Source organism: Pelobates fuscus, chromosome 9 (assembly GCF_036172605.1).
Source record: "Pelobates fuscus isolate aPelFus1 chromosome 9, aPelFus1.pri, whole genome shotgun sequence".
Lineage (NCBI taxonomy): Eukaryota > Metazoa > Chordata > Amphibia > Anura > Pelobatidae > Pelobates > Pelobates fuscus.
In genome coordinates this window covers 43,946,390-43,966,930 of record NC_086325.1, presented here as the reverse complement: position 1 = coordinate 43,966,930, position 20,541 = coordinate 43,946,390, and the positions used below count along the sequence as shown (strand labels likewise).

General features: G+C 41.1%; 1 protein-coding gene across 2 annotated transcripts in view; it reads left to right on the top strand.

Annotated features, from left to right (window-relative positions):
- The first annotated feature begins 315 nt into the window (after positions 1 to 315).
- Positions 316 to 20,541, top strand: part of SYTL4 (synaptotagmin like 4) — a 59,409-nt gene continuing 39,183 nt past the window's right edge. Inside the window, exon 1 of one of the 2 annotated variants that reach the window (XM_063431888.1) lies at positions 316 to 423. The gene's annotated coding sequence lies outside the window, so the exon portion shown is untranslated. Of the gene's footprint in view, positions 428 to 20,541 lie in introns of both variants that reach the window. The other variant, XM_063431889.1, reaches the window with a different exon arrangement.

The window sequence follows — 20,541 nt, the reverse complement described above, 5'->3', positions numbered from 1 at the left end:
AAGTAAATGGCTTTCTACAGTGTAATACGTGGCATGCTCCTTTTTAAAGTTAATAGTTGTCAAGAAATTATTTAATATTACTTTGCATACAGGGGAGAGATAATACCAGATTCCCCTTGTTATTTTATCACCTGTCGTCTTTACTTTTGTTAGTCAAAGAGAATGTTTTTTTCCAAGACTCAACTTACCCAGTAACATCAACCTGTTCGTTCCTCTTCCTTGTCAGACCTGCAGAGGAGCTGCGGTCCCTTTAAGAGCTCTTTGTTAGCCTCTCCCCTCCAATCCTTACTGTTCCTGTGAAACTTTCAGATCTCTCTCTCTCTCTGTGTGCCTGTTCTGTCTCACTCTCCCTTTTCCGCTTGTGTGAACAGGATTGTGGAGATCACCTTTATTACAGCTATCACCCTGCTGTTCCAGGGTCAGGTGAGTAAGCCTTCACATAACTGCTGGGCAATACACAAATCTAGAATTAAATGGAAATAACACCCAGATCTGAAAACTGGCATATATGTCAGTCTTTAAATAAGGAGTACCTGGTGCATGTCCCCAGCCAGTATCACACATGTATCCACACTACCTACATGTAATAAGCTCACAGTTGCTTTGGAGTTCCATGTATTCCCACAGTAAATGAAACTTTGTAACCATCAGAGTGCTGGGAGGGTGTGATCCACCTGCGACATTTAAAGGATTAAATTAAAGGCTTCAGAAAAGCAGTTTAGAAACAGTTCACACTGAATTAACTATTTGTACCAAACACAGAGGTTGTCTCCTTTGTTTTACAGCTAGACTGCAAATCTCACCATGCCCTGTGACTGGCTGAGCAAGTGGGAGTTGTAGTGGTGTGTGCAACTTGCCAAATTAGAATCTGCCCCCATCTGTTATTGGAGGCAGCATATTGGTGATTTGCTAGATTTATATAGATTAGTGTGGGAGTGGGTCATTCTTAAAACAAATATCAGATTGTCGATTGTTGCTATGTTGTTTGGTTATCAGTGCCAATACACGGTTTGCCCTCTGGATCTTAGAATATGTATCAACTCAAGAATGATTTGTTTTTACAGTAAATATGGCTGGGTTTATTTTTTTAGTAGTTATGGCTACAAGTGCTGTTTGTAAACTAGTTGGCTTGGCTTCTGGTAGTTCGTTATGTGATTAAACTAATCAGCTGGAAAAAAAATTACTTTATATAATGACTTTTTCACAGCATTGATTCTTGCATTACTTTGATTAGATAATATATTGGACATTCCATTTGGCCCACATATTGCTTACAGTCTCCCTTTACAGTGGCCATACTGTACAATAGTTATCTTTGTAACTCAACCTTCAACTTGTAATGCTAAGTCATTTTATTGCATTTTCTGTCACTATATTCAGTGACCTACTTCAGGCATGTTTTGTTTTTGAAAGGAAGTGATTTTATTATAGATCTCAATGTGATGCTGTTTTTTTTTTTTTTGTTTGTTTTTTGCAAAATGTTTAAACAAAATAAATTTAAATGATGGCACTGACAAAGCTATTCACTAAACAAGTATGGTTCGTCAGAACCATGGCCAAACTGACGAATTACTTCAAGTCAGTTATATTACCTAAAATTGGAAAATCATTTTCACGGTTATTCATTTCAATGAAACATTCAAAGTGAATTTAAAATTTCTAGGTCAAAATAGCCAAACCAGAAACATTTTAAAAGTCAGCTATTCTTTCTGTTTATATACTCCTGGCTTTAAATTTGAAATTCATTTTTAATTGTCACCTTAGTCAATACAACATTGTACAGAGCTGCGGAATTTGTTGGCGCTGTATAAACAAGAATAATTTAAAACCCGGTAAGTGGATTAAATTTTTTAGGTAAAATAGTTGGGATTCCCCATATATCTCAATGCTCTACTCTCGCACATGCTCAAGAGTACGGCAGTGACATTGGCTTCTGGTGCTTCGAAGAGGAGCAGCGCTACCAAGATGGCAGCGCCTGCAAGGCACAGGTTTAGGTAAGTAATCTCCCCTTTAACTGACCTCCCCCCCCTCCCCCACACTCACCCCAGCCACCAGCGGCGATGTCACCGCTAGGGGACTTTGCAAATTCGGTGAAGTCTCAAGACGGTGATAGTGACACTTTAAGTATTTCATCTGTTGTGTAAAGAGATTGTTTTTGTTTTTTTTGGGGGGGGGTTTGGGTTGTTTTTTTGTGCGTGTGTATATGATTGTGTGTAATTTATATTCATTATTATTTTGTTCAATCTTGTTTCGCCATGATTTTTTATTTTTTTATAGGATCTCTTTCCACTGGCAACTAATTTATCTCCACTAAAACAGAATAGCATAAATGACACATTTCTTCCCCTATGTGAAATGACCTGCAAATTCTCTCGCTGATCTCCCAGTTCCTGTACACAGTACGCTTTGTGTTTGCATTTCATGTTTGAGAGGGTGTATGTGTTTTGTTTTTTTTTCCTTACATGATGTATTCTTAAACTTACATGAATTATTTTTTGACTCCACCTACTGTTCGGTACATAATATAAACACAAATTCCCTCAATGCTGATTTGATATATTGCTTTGTTTTGACCCTAAATATATTATTTTGATTTTTTTTTTTGTATATCATCTTACACTCTAATTATGCAACATGAGTAGACCGTCATAACACACACAATGCAAAGAGTGACTCTCTCTGCAGACATAAAATGCTAACAGATCACACATACATAGGATAATTTAACTCAAGAGTGAATTGTCCGGAATTTAAAGTAATCGAGCTGAAATTGTAGCTGACTTGGGTAGTATTTCTAGTTTGGCTGTTTTTTGAACTAAAATTTGTGAACTGATTTCAATTTACTTTAAGGCTATTTACAAAAGCAGAAAATGCAAGAATGGGGGTCAAGGGCTGCGCTTGAACAAAAGAAGTAAAAAGTGTATAAAAATATATATAGATAAAATAAGCAATAATAATAAAATCAAGTAAAGTTCATCCGGATGTATAGAAAAATAAATATAAATGAAATTGAAACAGTCTCACTGGTGTGTAATGATACGGTAATAATCCTCAAGTGTTGCTCCGTCCGTATGGTAGGTAGTCCATATATGTGAAAATAAAAGAGAAAAGAAAAAGCTGCCAATGGTGAAATATTGTATGTCCAGATGTGGTATATATTCAAAGGAAATGTATTTCACTCACATTTGTTGGAGCTTTAGCCAGCTCTAGGAGAAAAGACACTTAGTGGTTTGATCCCCACTATCGGATGTACTTAGATGGTTGGTCCGTCTATCCGGCTTGGGATTCCTGTAGTGTAGGCTAGGACCTACTCAGATATGCGTTGTTCTTTAATGCTGGGGAGATAGGTCCGCCTTTCCGGTATTGGATGGTAGATGTCCACGGAATATATATAAAACAGCAAATGGTGCTCTCAGTGTGAACAACAAGGTAATATATTTAAAAGAGTTATACTTACAAGAATAGAGCAGACAGGTACTGCTCTATTGCCACAGCGCTGGTGGAATTATCCCCACCTAAGGATTTCTTTTGACGGGATACACTCCGAATAAAAAATAAAAAATAGAAGGATAAAAAGTAATAATAAAACTATAGTATGATAATATAAAAAATATATAAAATATATAAAAAATGCCAGGAGTAGAAAAAGTGTATAAAATACAATAAAAATAAGTATACAATTGGTCCTAGTATAAAAGGTAACCAAAAATAACTTTTAGAGAAACTTTTGAGAAAACCCCAAAGGTGAAACGCGCAAATGGTTTTAATAAGTGTATTTTAATCAATAAAAGTAATTTTTGGTTACCTTTTATACTAGGACCAATTGTATACTTATTTTTATTGTATTTTATACACTTTTTCTACTCCTGGCATTTTTTATATTTTTTATATATTTTTTATATTATCATACTATAGTTTTATTATTACTTTTTATCCTTCTATTTTTTATTTTTTATTCGGAGTGTATCCCGTCAAAAGAAATCCTTAGGTGGGGATAATTCCACCAGCGCTGTGGCAATAGAGCAGTACCTATCTGCTCTATTCTTGTAAGTATAACTCTTTTAAATATATTACCTTGTTGTTCACACTGAGAGCACTATTTGCTGTTTTATATATATTCCGTGGACATCTACCATCCAATACCGGAAAGGCGGACCTATCTCCCCAGCATTAAAGAACAACGCATATCTGAGTAGGTCCTAGCCTACACTACAGGAATCCCAAGCCGGATAGACGGACCAACCATCTAAGTACATCCGATAGTGGGGATCAAACCACTAAGTGTCTTTTCTCCTAGAGCTGGCTAAAGCTCCAACAAATGTGAGTGAAATACATTTCCTTTGAATATATACCACATCTGGACATACAATATTTCACCATTGGCAGCTTTTTCTTTTCTCTTTTATTTTCACATATATGGACTACCTACCATACGGACGGAGCAACACTTGAGGATTATTACCGTATCATTACACACCAGTGAGACTGTTTCAATTTCATTTATATTTATTTTTCTATACATCCGGATGAACTTTACTTGATTTTATTATTATTGCTTATTTTATCTATATATATTTTTATACACTTTTTACTTCTTTTGTTCAAGCGCAGCCCTTGACCCCCATTCTTGCATTTTCTTGTTTTCAATAAAGGGTTTCCCGAGGGATCTCCCTTTTAGGGTTGCTGCTTAATTGAATTAGCGCAGACTCTTCCTCCTTTTTGTTTTATTTACAAAAGCAATCTGTTTTTTTTAGTTTAGCAAGTTTATGCTAAAACGTAAAGTTCACTTTGAATTCCCGAAAAACAAAATCACCGAAATTGGCACTGAAAGAAATGTTATGGATAGATTTAGCACACTTTAGTAATGTATTACACAGAGAACCTATAAACGCTTGCAATAAAATATTAGCATATTTTTACATGTCTCATGAAGTTTAATGAGATTTATTCTGCTGCACTGCATTCTTACTCAGACTACGAACCGGCGTGTATCACTTAGCCAATCCCTTGTCTCCCAAAACTTTTTTTGCAAGAATTAACAAGACTATAAATCTGTATGAATCTCCGTTTATTCCCACTTGTATATGAGCTATGTATCCATGAGTGTTGTGTATTAATTTTTCATTTATTCATTGGGGGGGTAAAAATAAATTTAAACTGATTTTGCAAGTGAAATGATATGTCAGTGGTTTTTATGTGCCGTTTCCAGGAACTGTAGAATACAGACCATTGTAACTGTCCGACTGCCTTAGAACCTAACATGCAAATGGAATTTATTGGTATCTGTGTGTAATGTCTTTCCTCGTTGAGTCCCGCACCGGTAGTAAACAACAACACAAAATAAATAATCTGAAAGAATGAGCCCTAGTGCAAGTACTAGTCAGAAATAATTTTGTGGGGGAAAATCTAACTTTTAAAAGGTTTATCTTGTACTTTGTTTTAACCCCGTAAGAGCAAATCATATATCACATCATCTTTTAATAGTTTTTCAAGTGATTTTGTTATTATTGGACACATATTACAGCAGATTAGAACAAAGAGGTTGTGCTTTAAGGCAATATATAGGAAAAATCATTTTTTTTAGATTGAGGATCGTAAACCGACAATAAGTACCGTAGTTTTCTTATGACCCCTGCCTATCCCTGAAGGCATTTCTTTTCTTTATTCAGACAGTTGATGCTGTTTTTCTTAAATTTAGTGATTATTTAAAAACACAATACTTGTGAACTAATGACCCATTATTAGCTCTTCACTGTGCTGCACTTCATCTCCCATGATCCTAAGCTGATGTTCTATTCTGTATCTTTTACAGAGGTATTGACTGTTTCTTTATGCTTAGCGTATGACAGTACAGGTATATCAGAACCTTAGAGCATGAACATTTCTATCTGGTATTTGCATTTTCCTTACAAAGTTTATTATTCATAATGTATAATTTATTATTTTATTTATATAGCGCCATCAGATTCCATAGCGCTGTACAATGGGTGGACTAACAGACATGTAAACGTAACCAGACAACTGAACGTACAGGAAAAAAAAGGTGGAGAGCCCTGCTCAATGAGCTTAGATTCTAGAGGGAGTGGGGCATAGTGACACAAAGGGTAAAAGTAGGGGTACGAAGTAGGTTGTTAGAAAAGTATTCACTGAATGCTTAGTAGGTAATTTTTGACAGTTGCAGGAGAGGAGCCATGGGGGTGGGGGATAAAAACCTGCTAACCATTAAATTGATATGCTTTCTTGAAGAAGTGAGTTTTCAATTAATTTTTGAAGGAGTGGAGATTGGGTGAAATTCTTACTGAGAAGGGAAGGGAGTTCCACAGAAGAGGTGCAGCCCTGGAGGAATCTTGGAGGCGAGCATCAGAGGTGGGAGTACGGACAGAGGATAGACGTAGGTCTCTGGCAGAGCGCTATAGCCTCAATGATTTATGTATCGCATGATATGGTAGTTGCAGAGAATTACAAACTTGATTTGCCAGATTTGTGGCATACCAGTGCCTACGGTAGACTGGGTCCAGTTCACAAACGTACATTCTAGTTATTGGTTTGGAGCAGGAGGAACAGCGTGTATCCAGTTAGCCTGATATGCTCAGGTTGGGAGGGAGGTGGAAATTCCCATCCTTGACCAAAATACAGGTTTTCTAGCATAGCATAATATTTGCATTGCATATCAGTGCTTGAATGGGTAGGTTTTCAGTGATGCAAATTCTAAAGCTGGCTTATTCATGTGTAGGTTTGGATTTACACCTGAAGTACGTGTAGATACTATATTATCGAGCCCTCCTACCCCCACACCCCACCCAAATATAATATCCAGTTCTCTACTGAATGCTCAATGATTTGTAGGACACTTAATGGGTTACTCTATAAGCAGCATGGCCATTTCAGTGATTTTGAAGTGGTCATGGTGCCTGAAGTCTGTCTTTACGCTGTATGCAGGGCCGGCGCGTCCATAAGGCGGCACAGGCGGCCGCCTTAGGGCGCACCGGCTCCAGGGGGCGCAAGATTTCAGTGACCGGCAGGAGGGAAGCTCTCCCTCCTGCCGGCCACCATCTCCGCCCCCAGTGCGGCAGGGCTGCGATCAGGCGCTGCGAGGGAGCTCTAACCTCTCTGCTCCCTCGCGCACTGTCTAGTGATGCCGCGGGAGCCGGAATATGACGTCATATTCCGGCTCCCGCGGCATCAGCAGACAGCCCGCGAGGGAGCAGAGCAGAGAGGTTAGAGCTCCCTCGCAGCGCCTGATCGCAGCACTGCCGCACGCCGCCCAGCAGCCCCACTGGACCCCAGGGAATGATCCACACCAGCTCTCCAGGTAGGGAGGCTCGGTGGATATTATTTATTTATTAAAATAATTTGTGAATGTATGTGATGTGTGTGTCTGTGTGTGTGTCTGTGTGAGTGTGTGTGAGTGTCTGTGTGAGTGAGTGTCTGTGTGTCTGTGAGTGAGTATGTGTCTCTGTGTGAGTGCCTGTGAGTCTGTGAGTGTGTGTGAGTGAGTGTCTGTGTGTCTGTGAGTGTGTATGTGTCTCTGAGTGTGTGAGTGAGTGTCTGTGTGAGTGAGTGTGTATGTGTCTCTGTGTGTCAGGGTACCTGAGGTCTCTACCTCTAAGGGAGGTAGAGACTTGGTGGTTTATCCGTCCAGGCGAGCTGTTTCCTCCGTTCCTCGCGGTTCATCCAGTCACTTAAACACCGGCCGCGAGGAATCCACGTCCTTTTCTAGCAGGACGCTCAATACGTGACGTCATGACGCTATCACGAGCGACCTGTCACTCAAGTGTCCGATATCCAATCGGTACTTGTCAGAGGCGTGATTACCATCCAGAGCCAGGGTATTTAAGCTTACTTCTCACTTCAGCTCATTGCCCTGTCGTGGTTCTAGCTTGTCTAGTCACTCAGTGCTCTGGTATTCTAGTTTGCTCTATTGGTTTTGACTCGGCTCGTTGTACTACCCTGCTTCTCTGTTATCCCTTGACCCGGCTTGTCTCTCGCTTATCTGTCTTCTCGTTCCCTCGACCTCGGCTTGTCTCTGACTATTCTCTATTACTCTCGGTACGTTAGTCCGGCCATTCTAAGGCCCGGTATACGTACCTTTCCTCTCTTTGTACTCTGCGTGTTGGATCCCTGTCCCGATCCTGACTTTACGACAGGGCCAATGGATCCTGCAGGTACAAACAGTCAGCTTGGTTCTTCGGATCCCAGGTTTGACGCCATGGAGCATAGGATGGATCAGATGGCTGTGGCACTACAGGCACTTTTGTCTCGTGCTAGTAATCCACCTGAGGAGACACGTACTCCTTCTATTTCTCCTGCAGTCTCGGGTCTAGAGGTAGCCACTGTAGGTGCTTCTTCCCGTATTACCCCACCAGTACGTTATGGCGGGTCACCGGAGAAGTGTCGTGGCTTTCTAAACCAGATTAGCATCCATTTCGAATTACAACCCCGCTCTTATCCTACAGATAGAGCGAAGGTTGGATTTATTATTACACTACTCATTGAAAAAGCTTTGAGATGGGCCAATCCTTTATGGGAGAATGATAATCCACTAGTCTATAATTATAATGCCTTTGTAGCTGCGTTTAGAAGAACTTTTGACCCTCCTGGTAGAAAGGTCAATGCAGCTAGATTACTGTTGCGCCTTAGACAGGACAATCGAACACTTGTGGATTATGCACTAGAGTTCAGGTCCTTGGCGGCAGAAATTAAGTGGAACGAACAGGCTTATATAGATGTGTTTCTGAATGGGTTATCAGATGTAATTCTTGACGAGGTCGCTACTAGAGAACTCCCTGAAAATTTGGAGGATTTAATTTCTTTTATATCTCGTATTGATGAACGCTTAAGAGAGAGGCAGAACACTCGAGATAGGACCCGTAGACCCTCCTTTAAACTAGCTCCTACCTTTCAAATTTCTGAGTTCGAGGACTTACGTATTCCTGAACCTATGCAGGTAGGCAGTACTCATCTCACAGAGAGAGAGAGACAGTACAGGAGAAGGGAGGGTTTATGTATGTATTGTGGAGTCAGGGGTCATTTACGCCTAAATTGTCCCAATCGTTCGGGAAACGCTCGCACCTAAGTTCCTCTAGAGGACAGGCCTTGGGTGTTTCTACTTTGTCCTCTATTCACAACTACAAAGAGCTCAGGCTTCTGTTACCCGTTTCTTTAAAGTGGGAGAAGGGAGTAGTTAAGACTATGGCACTAATCGATTCTGGAGCTGCTGAGAGCTTTATAGATCAGGGTTTTGCTGCCAAGCATGCTATTCCATCCCAGTTAAAAGAGACACCACTGGCCGTTGAGGCCATCGATGGTAGACCGTTACTTGAGCCTGTTATTTTCCATGAGACCATACCGATTAACTTAACTGTTGGCATCCTACATAGAGAAGACATATCCTTACTGCTCATTTCTTCTCCGTCTATTCCCATAGTTCTGGGGTACTCCTGGTTGAGGAGACATAACCCTATTATTAATTGGGAGTCAGGGGAGATAGTTTCGTGGGGACAGAATTGTCAAGAGAAATGCTTGCGGAAAGTCTCACCTCTCGGCTTAACCAATACATCGGCTAACTCTGACAATCCTACAGAGACACAAATTCCGTCTCAGTATCTAGATTTAAAGGCGGTATTTGACAAAAAGAAAGCCGATACCTTACCTCCACACAGGTCCTTTGATTGCAAAATTAACCTACTCCCTGGTACCATGCCGCCCAGAGGTCATGTATACCCGTTATCTACGAAAGAGAACTCAGTTCTAGAGGAGTATATTCACGAAAATTTAGACAAGGGATTCATTAGAAGGTCCTCCTCCCCTGCCGGGGCTGGATTTTTTTTTGTTAAAAAGAAGGATGGTTCTTTGAGACCTTGTATTGATTATCGAGGCCTAAATAAGATAACCATTAAAAATGCCTACCCGATCCCCTTGATTACCGAACTCTTCGATCGTTTGAAGGGCTCTACAATTTTCACCAAGTTAGACCTCAGAGGGGCATATAACTTGGTGAGAATCCAGCAGGGACATGAGTGGATGACGGCATTCAATACTCGATATGGTCACTATGAATATACTGTTATGCCTTTTGGGTTATGCAATGCACCAGCTGTATTCCAGGATCTGATAAATGAGGTTCTTAGGGAATTTCAGCAAGATTGCGTCATTGTATACCTAGATGATATACTCATTCATTCTAGTGACATTGAGATTCATCACAAGCAAGTCAGGAGGGTTTTGCACAAGCTTCTCCAGCATGGCTTGTACTGCAAGTTGGAGAAATGTAGCTTTGATCAAACCCAGGTAACCTTTCTCGGCTATGTGATCTCTGGGGAGGGATTTAAGATGGATCCGGATAAGCTCCAATCCATTCTAGAGTGGCCTTTACCCAAAGGTCTTAAAGCCGTACAGAGATTTATTGGTTTTTCTATTATAGGCGCTTTATTAAGGGCTATTCTTCCATTATCGCACCTATCACTAACATGACCAAACAGGGGGCTGATACTAAGAATTGGACTACTGAAGCTCTCCTGGCGTTCAAAACTCTCAAGGAGCTTTTCGCTTCCGCTCCAATTTTAGTTCACCCCGACACTTCTCTGCCTTTTTTACTTGAGGTAGACGCATCAGAGACTGGTTTAGGTGCTGTCCTATCTCAAAGGTTGGGTGTTGATAAACCATTACATCCATGTGGATTTTTCTCTAAAAAATTGACCGGTACTGAGAGCAGGTATGACATTGGTGACAGAGAATTACTAGCGGTTATCAAGGCTTTGAAAGAGTGGAGACATTTATTGGAAGGTACTTTACATCCTGTTACCATTCTGACAGACCACAAAAACTTGTCTTATATCGGAGAGGCCAAGCGTCTGTCCTCCAGGCAGGCTCGTTGGTCGTTGTTTCTTACCCATTTCAATTACGTCCTGACTTACAGACCTGGGTCAAAGAATTCTAAAGCCGATGCGCTATCTCGCCAATATGAGCCCTCTGCCTCAGTTGAACCACTGTTGTCCTCCATTGTACCCAAATGCAATATTATTGCTAATACCAGTCTCAAAATTCATTCTCCGCTACTTGACCAGATCTTGAAGTCACAACATCTAGCTCCCGGAAACACTCCTGAGGGAAGAAACTTTGTTCCTCCTGAACTTCAACTGGAGCTCTTACAATGCTTTCACGAAAGTAAAATAGCTGGTCATCCTGGTATTCGCAAGACATACTCTCTGATATCCAAGGATTTCTGGTGGCCTTCACTTCGAAGAGATATTGAGGAGTTCGTCGCAGCTTGTGAGACTTGTGCCAAGACTAAACTACCTCATGCATCTCCATGTGGCCTGTTACACCCCTTGGACATTCCTGAGAAACCTTGGTCCTGTTTGTCCATAGACTTTATCGTTGATTTGCCTGCTTCCAAGAGACAGACTGTTATTCTCACGGTGGTGGATAGATTTACTAAGATGGCCCATTTCGTGCCATTAACTAAACTTCCGACTTCTCCTGAATTGGCGGAGATTTTTGCGAGAGAGGTTTTTCGCCTACATGGGATTCCTTCGGAGATTGTTTCTGATAGAGGTTCTCAATTTGTCTCACGTTTCTGGAGATCCTTTTGTTCTCAAATGGGCATCAAATTGAACTTCTCCTCTGCCTATCACCCTCAGTCTAACGGAGCTGCTGAACGTACTAATCAAAAGATCGAACAGTATCTGCGTTGCTTTGTTTCCGAACACCAGGACGATTGGGTCGGTCTGATTCCTTGGGCGGAGTTCGCACACAATAACCTTGTTTGCGATTCAACTCGCTCTAGCCCTTTCTTCATGAACTATGGCTTTCATCCTTCGATTTTTCCTTCGGTTTCCTCTTCTCAGGGGATACCGTCGGTTGATGATCATGTCGCCAACCTGAAGAAATTATGGGATCAGACTCGGCAAATTCTATTACATAGTTCCTCGCTGTTCAAGAAACACGCTGACAAGCATAGAAGAGCGGCTCCTGTTTTTGTTCCTGGGGATAGGGTATGGTTGAGTACTAAGAATATTCGCCTAAAAGTTCCATCTATGAAATTTGCTCCTCGCTACATAGGTCCTTACAGGGTCCTCACTCGTATCAATCCGGTTGCGTATCGCCTTGCTCTGCCACCTGCCTTACGCATTCCTAACTCCTTTCATGTCTCCTTGTTGAAACCTCTTATTTGCAACAAATTCTCCTCTAAGGTCTCCTCACCTCGTCCTGTTCAGGTGGAGGGTCGGGAGGAGTACGAGGTCAGCTCCATCATTGACTCCAGAATTTCAAGGGGAAAATTGCAATATCTGGTCAACTGGAGGGGATATGGTCCTGAGGAGAGGAGTTGGGTACCTCAGGAGGACGTTCATGCTTCTCGCCTTCGCAGAGCATTTCACCTCCGCTTCCCATCTCGCCCCGGTTCATTCCGCCCGGTGGGCGTATCTGAGAGGGGGGGTACTGTCAGGGTACCTGAGGTCTCTACCTCTAAGGGAGGTAGAGACTTGGTGGTTTATCCGTCCAGGCGAGCTGTTTCCTCCGTTCCTCGCGGTTCATCCAGTCACTTAAACACCGGCCGCGAGGAATCCACGTCCTTTTCTAGCAGGACGCTCAATACGTGACGTCATGACGCTATCACGAGCGACCTGTCACTCAAGTGTCCGATATCCAATCGGTACTTGTCAGAGGCGTGATTACCATCCAGAGCCAGGGTATTTAAGCTTACTTCTCACTTCAGCTCATTGCCCTGTCGTGGTTCTAGCTTGTCTAGTCACTCAGTGCTCTGGTATTCTAGTTTGCTCTATTGGTTTTGACTCGGCTCGTTGTACTACCCTGCTTCTCTGTTATCCCTTGACCCGGCTTGTCTCTCGCTTATCTGTCTTCTCGTTCCCTCGACCTCGGCTTGTCTCTGACTATTCTCTATTACTCTCGGTACGTTAGTCCGGCCATTCTAAGGCCCGGTATACGTACCTTTCCTCTCTTTGTACTCTGCGTGTTGGATCCCTGTCCCGATCCTGACACTGTGTGAGTGAGTGTCTGTGTGTGAGTGAGTGTCTGTGAGTATGTGTCTCTGTGTGTGTGCGTTAGTGAGTGTATGTGTTACTGTGAGTGACTGAGTGTGTGAGTGAGTGTATGTGTGTCTGTGAGTGTGTGCGTGAGTGAGTGTATGTGTGTCTGTGAGTGTGTGCGTGAGTGAGTGTATGTGTGTCTGTGAGTGTGTGCGTGAGTGTATGTGTGTCTGTGAGTGACTGAGTGTGTGCGTGAGTGTATGTGTGTCTGTGAGTGTGTGCGTGAGTGTGTGTGTCTGTGAGTGTATGTGTGTCTGTGAGTGTGTGCGTGAGTGTATGTGTGTCTGTGAGTGACTGAGTGTGTGTGTGCGTGAGTGAGTGTGTGCGTGAGTGATTGTATGTGTCTGTGAGTGACTGTGAGTGTGTGCGTGAGTGACTGAGTGTATGTGTGTCTGTGAGTGATTGTATGAGTGTTGCATGTGAGTGTGTCAGTGTATGTGTGTGTCTGTCAGTGTGTGTTTGTGAGTGTCTGTCAAATCAGTGAGAGTATCTTTGTCATTGAGTCTGTGTGTGACTATCAGTGTGTCTGTCAATGAGTGTCAATCAGTGTGTGTGTGTGTCAGATCAGTGAGTCTCTGTGTTTGTCATTGAGTGTGTGTGACTGTCAGAAGAACACTAAGGGACAGGGAAGGGAGGGGACCAATAATGGACGGGGTGAGGGGCTGGTTAAGAGGCACATAGGTGAAGATGTTATTTTTGAATGGGGGGGGGGGGGGGGCGGAAAAATACATCTTCGCCTATGTACCCAAAAATCCTTGCACCGGCCCTGGCTGTATGTATAACAACATCTCTGCCAGATGTGCAACTCCACCTCTGACTTTATCATTGGGTTGTTATTAGCCAGCCCGGTATTAGAGTTCCTTGCTGGCTAATGACAATTCTGTGCAAAGTTCATTGCACAGAATGTCAGTCATTGGCTAAGATTGGTCAGCTGATGCGATAGCAGCAGCTTCTGGCTTCTGCAGCTCTGCACAACCCGGAGAGATGTCACCGGACCACCAGAGAGCATCAGAGCACGGTGGAGCAAGGGAAGGGGGCAAGCGGGGCCAGGGTACTCTTGGCATCATAACCACTACAGACGTGTGTGTGTGTATATGTATATGTATGTATATATATATATATATTCATATTGGTTGTCAGGGAAGGCGCCTGTAGGAACGCTGCCAATTGGAAAAACTGGTCCTCTTTATGTTTTTCACTTGATTCATGATATTTGAGACTTTTTATACTAATATGTGCAAACTAAAGCTCTCATTTTCCCTATTGTAGCAAAATTAAGGATACAAACATCCAGTAGGAAAGTCCAAATTTAAGATCCCTGTCCTCGGTCTCTGTCTGGGGACACGAGAGAACCTCCATACAGCATGATAGCATTGTGAAACATGCTTACAGCGCCACAGTGCTTTTCTGTGCATGTTCAATCTTCGTTGGAAGATTTGCATGTGCCAGGTTGACATGCCCTTTGCAGATCACTATTGATGTAAACTGAATGGCTGGCATGTCCCGCTGTGGCCATGTTTTCTACCTCTCACCTTTCTTGATGTTATACCTTCTGATGTTGTGTATAATTCATGCACATTAAATAATTGAAAATACAGGGATTTTTTAAAATTAATTATGTGGGGATAACAAGTCATAGAGATCAGGCACAGGCATAGAGTGTCTCACGGTGTGCAGTTTCTAGATGCGTCTCACGTTCCCTCCCTGAGCTATTTACTAACCTCCAAATGTCCATTAAATCAGAATGGCAAAACTGCGGCTAAAATACTTAAAAGACTTTCTGTTTATGCCATTCAGACTCATTTCACTAAAGTTTGGTATTCGATGAATAACCTTGCACAGGTGCGAATTGTGTAATCGTATATGGAGGATATTTGGAAGTTGTTACCCTAATCTCTCTTTATTGTTCCTTATATGACATCTACACAATACTAGATGGCGGAGAGAGCACTTGCTCTGTCAAAAGCATAGATATTTACGAGATCACCTCCAGCCCCCACTAGACCACCAAATATAGCAAAGCTATACTCCTCTAATTTATTGTTGGGCCCTTCTTCTTGTAGTTGTGCCCCTGCTTTCAGTCCCATCTCATTTTAAAAGGGAATAATGATATTGAAAGACACAGATCTTATTAAATAATTAAATTAACTGATGACAATTTAAAATTATGGCAGTACTTTGATGCCGGATATTTTTTTCTGAAATAATTCAATAGACCATGTCAGTCTGTTGACTGCTGATAAGATCTTGAAGTTGCCATCTGGCCTGAGGACTTCCAGCTTGTTCAACGAACTTTAAAAAACAGAAGCCATCAGATGTCTCATCTGGGGCCTAATCTTTAAAGATGTTTGCAACCTATTCCATACCATCTAAACTTTGGCTTCCCAAGATGCGGGACACAGGTGGTGGGTGTACAGAGGTCAGACCCACCCAGAAAGGCATAGAATCCATCTAAATTACTGGCTTGTCAGCTTGGAGTTAATGCACAACATAAAAATCAACACTGTCCTGCTGACTTTGGGACAGTTGGGAGGCCTATTATTACTGTGATGCCCTGCCATGCCATAAGCTTGGTTAGCCATTGTGGAAAATTAATATCACAAAGGAGGGTGCAATATTTAATAACAAATGTGATCTACATTTCTCATGATCTTCATAGGCCGTTTACTCCACCCACCAGCACCGATGTTGGGGAGTATGCCATAAGGGTAGGTAGGGCAACACCAGTTAGAATATTTTTTTTTTTTTTTTTTTAATATAATCTATTGGTGTTGTATCTGGTAATGTTATTTGTGTAGTAAAGAAAATACATTTGGGAGGTATGAATATCAGTATGGGGTGGTGGGCTTTCCTGTTGGGAACCTGTCAAGAACAGATTAGATCCTCAGCAAGATGTAGCCAGATCCTTATAAAGGTACAATAGGAGAAAAAGAAGGGCATATTACTGGACCCCCGGCTTTAACCCCAGTTTAGAAAAAGAATGTAACAGAAATATATGTACCTGTAACAGGCCAGACAAATTGAAGTAACCAAATAGTGGTTCCAAACCGAATGAGTACAAAAAATGTACCACATCTACCATTAAAGGAACACTATAGGCGCTCAGACCACTTCAGCTCAGTTTTTAAGAAACTGAAATAATTACCCCTTTGTGGGTTAACTCCTTCTAGTGGCTGTCTACCTAATTTTGGCCACCAAACTGTAGCTGGACTTCGTCACGCTATGCATGACTAGACTAGGGTAGCACTATATGGAGCTATAGCTAGGGTAGCACTAAAGAGAGCTATAGCTATACTAGGGGAGGCACTATAGGGAGCTATAGCTATACTAGGGGAAGCACTATAGAGAGCTATAGCTATACTAGGGGAAGCACTATAGAGAGCTATAGCTATACTAGGGGAAGCACTATAGAGAGCTATAGTTATACTAGGGGAGGCACTATAGGGAGCTTTAGCTATACTAGGGGAGCATTATAGAGAGCTATAGCTTTTCTAGGGGAGCACTATAGCTATACTTGGGGAGCTCTATAGAAAGCTATAGCTAGACTAGGGTAGCACTATATGGAGCTATAGCTAGACTAGGGTAGCACTATATGGAGCTATAGCTAGACTAGGGTAGCACTATATGGAGCTATAGCTAGACTAGGGTAGCACTATATGGAGCTATAGCTAGACTAGGGTAGCACTATATGGAGCTATAGCTAGACTAGGGTAGCACTATAGGGAGCTATAGCTATACTATGGGAGCACTATAGGGAGCTATAGCTTTTTCTAGGGGAGTGCTATAGGGAGCTATAGCTTTTCTAGGGGAGTGCTATAGGGAGCTATAGCTTTTCTAGGGGAGCACTATAGTTTTACCTTTTTAATAGAGAATTTGGTGGTTTGCACCATTGCATAATTTATAGTTTACTAGTGCTACTGCCATTAAACGTTCCTAGAAGAGGCTCAGCATGTGTAATAATTAGTGCAATTTCAGCAATCAAAATCTCACTCCTGGCATTAGGCATCAGATGACTTAAATTATGGGTTTGTAGCTTGTTGGCAGAAATAAACATCCACATTAACTTCCCTTTCCTGAAGCGTGAATAATCCTGTTGCTGGCATAGGTATCTCAAGTAGATAAATGCTGTCATTGGTTGGTAGAAAGTATCTGCCACGCAGGAAGCAAAATCTACAGGATACTATATTAAACAAAAACCAAACAATAATTTGAAACATGTTAACCATAGTTTAAACGCTACCTAAAAAAAAATAGCAATTTAGTAGAAAAACCACCCCCAAAAATATACATGGAATTCGTTCTGTGTATTTTTGTTTGGTTGAGGGAGAAGGTATATATGAAATATTGACTTGTAATAGCTGCAGATCTAGTATCTGCAGCTTCTGTTAAATCTTTCTACCCCAGCACAGGGGCTGTACAGTGATCTACCTTACAGCTGATTGAAAAGTCATTACAAGGAAGGTGCTCCGGGTAATTTCCTGCCTCTCGAGTTTAACTCCACAGAGTTAAACTACCAAGAAGTAGCAGGTCCAGTTGTCTGACAGCCTGGTTCATTTTTATAAAAGTGGTGATTGCGATTGAAATCTGAACTTTTGTGAAAAAGGGAGAGGGTTGGAGTGTTCCTTTAAATTCATGTTAAAAGTAAATGTTATTTCAGTGGAGGGAAAAAACACCCAAAACTGATAGGAGAAACAAGGACACAAAAAGGAGACAGTGGAATTTGTCGTAAAGAGAAAATTTGAGATATGAAATCCTTATAATCAACTATGCCTTTTTTAACCCCTTAAGGACCAAACTTCTGGAATAAAAGGGAATCATGACATGTCACATATGTCATGTGTCCTTAAGGGGTTAAGGAAGATGGTTCACTCTAAACATATGTAGTGTAATAACATTTAGATTTCAGATGATCTGGATTTGCTAAAATCCATTTCACACCAGCCCTGTGTTTTTATAGTGTTCTAACAAAGGCTGCCCATGGGTCTGTCACTTGCACAAAATAAAAACAAATTTGAACATATTTGGAGGAGCGCTTACCAATTCTACAGTGATTTTTGGAGTAAGTGTATTTTGTGTTTGAATACATAGATCCAAGTATTCTGTATTACAGGTGTTGTTTTTATAAGACAGTAGCTCATGCTGTTCCTATTATAAAGTCATGAACCTTAAGAAAGCATGTGGAATTTCCTGGTCTATTATTTATGAATTTCCAGTTTTTGAACCATTGTCAAAGTCTAACATATAATTGTATACACAACATAGTTTCTATTTCAGCATATAGCGGTCTACATTATTGTGTCAACACGTAGCCCAAATGTCCCACTGGGAATCAGAAGTGCATCGGGGTCAAAAACTAGCCATAAATTAAACCCTGGCACTGATTGAATAGTTTTATTTTGTCCTCCCGTCCAACCATTTCTCCCCTTCTTTACCCCTACTTTGACATGTGAATCGTAGCCCACATTACGCACCTTCTGGAGCCCGGTCACACAATGCTACCTATAGCCTAGAAATTATGCAAAATCAAATCAATGCTTTCGTTAATTTTTGTTTCCATTTTTCCACATTTTGGGAAATTCACACCTTTACTTTAAAAGAATTGGCCTGCATAGGCTTACTTGCCCCCTTTATCAGGGAATATGTAATCAGTCCAATTAGTACCTTAACTTAGAATCTGCTATTGTTGGAACCGGTTTGTTTACTATAAACCTACGCAGGCAGAAAGTTACTGTCAAAGACAAGAGCTTTGAATACAACACTCATTACCTGAAACATTCAGTTAACAGGCCTGCCCTGCAGCCCAAACAACACAACACACCTCTCCCATACTGCCTGGAGCGTCGAGCACTTGGTAATCACGTCCTTACCACTGTGCACTGAGCTCAATCACATTTTAATTGTGTACAGTAGTTTATTTAAGGATTACCATACCTTCCTATGCTAGGTCTCTGATGGATCTATTGCAACTTTTGTTGAAGATGGGCTGGGACTTGGCACTGGCAAATATTATCTTTTCAGAGTCTATATAAAGAGAGAGGGGAACTCATATCATTGTTATTGTGGAACTACAAGAATATGACTTCTTTTGATGGCTTTATTGATTACATTTATATAATATTTGTCTCCTATTTCTCGACTTATCATTTTAACAGTTCAAACAATACCTACCAACATTGGGAACTTAGGATAGGGGTGGAGAAGGCTAAATGGGTATGCCAGTGAAACTAATAGAGAGCAGTCCATGCACACAGTGTTCCGGAGGAGCTCGCTACATGGTCCTAGTGCCCTCAGCTCAGTGAATGTGCATCTTTAGACATTGTGCTTGATGTGGACAGATCCCTGGAATGCTGCATCAAGGGACCACAGGCTACTGCCTCCAGCAAGCACAATGTGTGTGAGAGGAGCCCGAAATCGGGACTGTTGGCCAATATGCTGGCTTGTGATGTCAATTGCAAAATGTTAAAACAAGTTATTTTAGTAGTACAATATTATAACTTGTAGTAAAGTTACAAGGTAAAATATCCTGATGACAGAAAATAGTGCTTTTTTTTTTTTCAAGTTGGATCTGTGGTCAATTACCTTGTGTTCTGCTTCTATCTTGCTTCTCTGGCTGACAACAATATTATTTCTGGAATAACATAATGATTTTGCCAATTTTGTAATGTAAATTGTTGTACGTGTTCTGCTGTGGAACATGTATTCGCTGCATTTTGGAATTCATTACTAGAAGATTAGGACGAGGCCCAAATTTTAAAACAGCCCTGAAAGAGGAAAGTACTCCATGACAATCTAAAGTTTATTTGCTAATGATGTGCAATAATAATGTGTAACAGGTATACACCCCCTGTCATGCACAAATTCACCACAAGGGGGACTTGGGGGTGGCTTTATTGATTACATTTACAGAGATATGCATCACATTTACACTAGGGATCTGCACCAAAATAAGAAATGGAAGTGAAACTTTTTTGTTTTGTTTTCAAATGCATTATCTTTGTAATGTATTCGTACATGGGGCTCATACCTGGCCATTAATGTCTCTATAAATTACAAATACACTTCCACCTCCGTTAAGTAAAATGACTTTCCTCCCCTAATTCCAGGGTGTCTGTTTTCTAACATTCCTGTGTTGTAGTTAGGCGTGCCTTTTTTATTTTTTTATTATTGTTGTTACTGTTTGCAATACTTTTTTTTTTTATTATTCTTTATTTTTGTTGTGCAGGTGAGTACAAAACATAGTCATGCGCCACAACAGCGTAGAATAATATGGAAACATAGACATGTAGAGCAGTGGCTCTGAGAACTTGCACATTTTTTTAAAGGTTATATTAGTTACATAGGTATGTCTAATGAACTAGGCAGGTCTCGTGTTAAGAAAAGTAGAAGATAATAAAACAGGATAAAGAGGAACAGACCTAGTTGGTCTGAGAGGAGTTGGACGCTCCCTAGTGGATATGTATATAAATATATAAAACTTAACTTTTAATAACAC